This window comes from Physella acuta, unplaced genomic scaffold (assembly GCF_028476545.2).
Source record: "Physella acuta isolate Inbredline_101_S28 unplaced genomic scaffold, ASM2847654v3 ptg000050l, whole genome shotgun sequence".
Classification (NCBI taxonomy): domain Eukaryota; kingdom Metazoa; phylum Mollusca; class Gastropoda; family Physidae; genus Physella; species Physella acuta.
Window position 1 is genome coordinate 432,704 of NW_026731570.1, and position 4,814 is coordinate 437,517.

Sequence of the window (4,814 nt, forward strand, 5' to 3'; positions counted from 1 at the left end):
TCAACACAAAAACAAATGAGATCAACATTGAGCCATTTAGAATTGATGCATGTTCGCTTCAAATGAAATTGCTGGATTTGAAACCAAAACATTTGTGGAGTGGTAAGTTCACGGAAATCAAGACCAATTAGAAGATTTGGAGGACCAGTAAAACATGCACGTTTCACTGCACAACTGGACAGCTCTACCAGAATTGCCACGTGTTGATGCACTAATATGTGACGCATGGAATAGTCTCCCAGGATAGTAAAGTGAGGTGAAGAAGTTGTTATCTGGAGTGCTGACGATCTTCGGGTCAACATATTCATACAAGCCAGCGTTTTCTTACATGAATATAATAAAAAGTAAAGAATCGACTCGTCATTTGCATATTAAAACATAGGTGAAAAGTAATTAAATCTCGATGATAAAATAAAACCAAGGAGCGCACAAGCTAATGATAATATATATTATTTAATAACAGAGGCATAGCGAGGAAGGGCGATGGGTGCGGGCCGCACCGGGTGACAGCGTTCGGGGGAGGCAAAAAATTACAAGATGTACAGAAGAAAAATGCTATTTGCCAGTTCCTTTAATGATTAATTAAAGTTAAATAATCTTTTACGTACAAAGTGGCAATTATTACAAGGGTTTTTTTTTTTTGGGGGGGGGGGGGGTGACACAATGACGTAAAAGTGCTAACTGTAGAGAAAACAATGCTACATCCAACTGTAATATTAACAGACTTTAGATACACATCGTTACTATTAAGTCTGCAGTGATTAAAGCTTATAAATATACATGTACGCGTATGAGGCATATATTTAAATTATACGCTTATGTAGGCCTATGCACACAAATATATATATATATATATATATATATATATATATATATATATATATATATATATATATATATATATATATATATATATATATACTCATTTCTCCCACAACTAATTCTCCCACACAAAATTGTCCCGCACTAAATTCTCCCACACTCAATTCTCCCATACTAAATTCCCCCATGCTAAATACCCACACACTAAATTCTCGCACACTAAATTCTCCCACAATAAATTTTACCACACTAAACAATCCCACACTAAAAATCTCCCAAAGCTAAACTCGATACAAAAATAGTCTATACCAAAATCATCCAAACATTCAATTCCCCCTCACTAGATTCCATCACACACTCCCCCCCCCCACCCCACATGGAACTAAACGCTGACACAGAATATTAGTGTTAGTCCCGAGAGTGCACCATGGTGTAACACAGTTCACAGCGGTTTGCTCCCGTCATTTGTTTGAGTCAAAATATCTCGCGCGTGGAACTTTTTTGTGAAGGGAGAAAACAAATATTTAGTTTTTTTCAAGGGAGGTAATTATAAAATTAAATGATAAAAAGAACTGAAAAAAATAATAATATACTTTTAAGCAAAACCAAGTTAACAAATATTAGTATAAATTATAGAAAATTAAAATACAAATTTTTTTTTAAACCTTTGTTGATTAATAACAAAATTTAAATTAAAATTCCTAGTAATTGTTAGTTGTTATTCGAATATTTGGAAATTACTTATATCAACCAACCTTATTATTATTACCGAGAAAACTAATCAAGTATAGTATTGGATTATTTTGGTTGTATTGAAATATTATTTACGGGAAGACCCCCCTTCCCCCCCCCCCCCCCCCCACACCCTCTCCCATTACGGTTGCTTTAAATTACCCGACCCTCCTTTACCAGCGTTCTTAGGCCGTCACGCGAAAAAACATCTCCAACAATTAGTGGAGGCCAGCACACCACAATAAAGTAAACGACTTGCTAGACTTACTGGCTACCAATGTAGCCTTGCTGACTACCAACGTAACTTAGCTGGCTACCATTGTAACTTAGCTAGCCATCCACATAAATTAGCTGGCTACCAACATAACTTAGCTGGCTACCAACATAACTTAGCTGGCTACCATTGTAACGTAGCTGGCTACCAAGATAACTTAGCTGGCAACCATTGTAACTTGGCTAGCCATCCACATAAATTAGCTGGCTACCCACATAAATTAGCTGGCTACTCACATAAATTAGCTAGCTACCCACATACATTAGGTAGCTACCCACATAAATTAGCTAGCTACCCATATAAATTAGCTGGCTACTCACATAAATTAGCTGGCTACCCATATAAATTAGCTGGCTACCCATATAAATTAGCTGGTTACTCACATAAATTAGCTAGCAACCCACATAACTGAGCAAGCTACCAGCGTATTGCTGGCTACTAAAGTAGTTTTGCTATCTACTAACATAGTTTTGCTATCTACTAACATAGTTTTGCTATCTACTAAAGTAGTTTTGCTATCTACTAAAGTAGTTTTGCTAGCTACCATCGTCTGTGATGTTTTCTACTATAAGGTATCTTGGTTAGAAAAAGCAATCAGTCATCTAAAGCTGGCTTTATATTACACCGGTAAAACTTGTCGAAGAAATTACTGTTTGAAAGAAATACGACGCGATTACAATTAATTTTCTTTTGCATTAATAATAATGTAACCTAATACAATAGAAATGGCACGGTGCTCCTGGATGAAGTAGTGTTTAGACATGCGCAGTGAATCACTTCCTATGTTTTTATTAGTTTCAAATGTGTATCTTGTAACGAGTAAAATAAATATAAATACACATACCACTGTATTGTAAATTTAAAAAAAAAGTTCCCTTTTTACTTTCTCGTATATACGAAGTATAGAGAAAGTCTTGTAATCGTGCAAAAAAAAATCGAGATTTTTACAAATCTCGACGTTTTACACCTCACTGATACGGAAAAACATAATTTTGCAATCTTGTCCGTATGTCTATGTGTGTGTCTGTCTGTGTGTGTGTGTGTGTAAACACGATTACTTGAGTACCGTTACAGCTAGGTTGATGAAATTTCATATATAAGTATTTTATCAAAATCGTAGATCCTGATCAACTTTTGAGCGATTTCCGATAACCGGAAAAGGTACTTTTTCTACTTTGAATTTTTCAAAAGCCTATAACTTGAGTACTATTTCAGATATATAAATGAAATTTCACATGTTAGAATAACATCTAATTCTCTACCGTCTGTCAAATTTTGAATAATTTCCGTTGACCGGAAGTAGTAGTTTATGCCATTACCTATTTCTCAAAAACGCATATAAATTTATAAAGCACTATTAATATTCCACACTATTATGCACATTTTGTTTTGACGTTCGCTTGGTGCGCAATTCTTTTTCTACGAGATTCTATTCTATTTTTAAAAGTTTAAGTAATTAAAAATCATGTCTATATTCCGAGTTATATAAGAATATTCGAGAAAGTTTAGGGGAGATAACTCCCGATTTATTTTACATTGATTCTGCCAGTAGTGACAATACTATTATTGTATACAATTTCCTTTTAAATATTTATCACTCTTTATGAATGTTTTCCCAATATTTGATTATGTGAGACTGGAAGAGTCATCTTCCCTTTTAGGTAACCCAAAACTAAAAACTGTAACCCCATACTCTTTTGTTTGAAACATGGAATATTTACAAACCTTAATATAAATAATATTATTGATAATACTTGGGCATAATATTACTGCTTTCTGTAACTGCATTTTTACATTAAGGCTGCCGGTAGTGACTATCCTATTTATTGTACACATCCTTTGTATATATATACTCATCACCCTTTATGAATGCTAGGCATCTAAGATGTAAATCACTAAGCCTGGTGTTCCTAATAATTTAACATGTGAGACTGGAGGAGTCATCTCCCATTTTAGGTAACCCAAAATTAAAAACTGTAACCCCATACTCTTTTGTTTGAAACATGGAATATTTACAAACCTTAATATAAATAATATTATTGATAATACTTGGGCATAATATTACTGCTTTCTGTAACTGCATTTTTACATTAAGGCTGCCGGTAGTGACTATCCTATTTATTGTTCACATCTTTTGTATATAGACTTATCACTCTTTATGAATGTTAGGCATCTAAGATATAAATCACTAAGCCTGTTGTTCCTAATAATTTAACATATGAGACTGAAGGAGTCATCTCCCCTTTTAGGTAATCCAAAAGCAAAAACTGTAACCCGGCATTCTGTTCTGTTTGTAACATGGAATTTTCTCAAATTTTAATATTACACATGAAAGGAATTTGACATCTTTATTATTATTATTATTATTTGTATTATTATTATTATTATTATTATTACTATTGTAATTATAATTATTATTACTATTATTATTATTATTATTATTATTATTATTATTATTATTATTATTACTATTATTATTATTATTAAAATTATTATAACTATAATTATAATTATAATAATTATTATTGTTATTATTATTATTATTATTATTATTATTATTATTATTATTATTATTATTATTATTATTATTATTATTTTCAACACTCATAAAGCCACACGACCTTTAATTTAAGTTTAATTTGATATCATTAAGATACTACTGAACGTTTATGTATATTAATTTAAACATCACATATATTATACATATTTTCAAACATATACAGAGACAAAAAAATACGTGAAGCTTCTATATATTTCTTTGTAATCCTCGATTACAAACAAACATAAATACATCTCACCTCATTTTCACCAATGTCATCCTCCAAGTCGAAATTTGAAAAAATTGTCACCGCCAGCAAAGGGGCTGCACACTTGGATGCCCCCCCCCCCCCCCTAGGTCGAGAGACCGGAGGAGTAGCCACCCGGACTACGGTTCGGGTGGCCCAATGTAACCACAGGCCCAATCCTTTTCAGATACAGCGAAGTC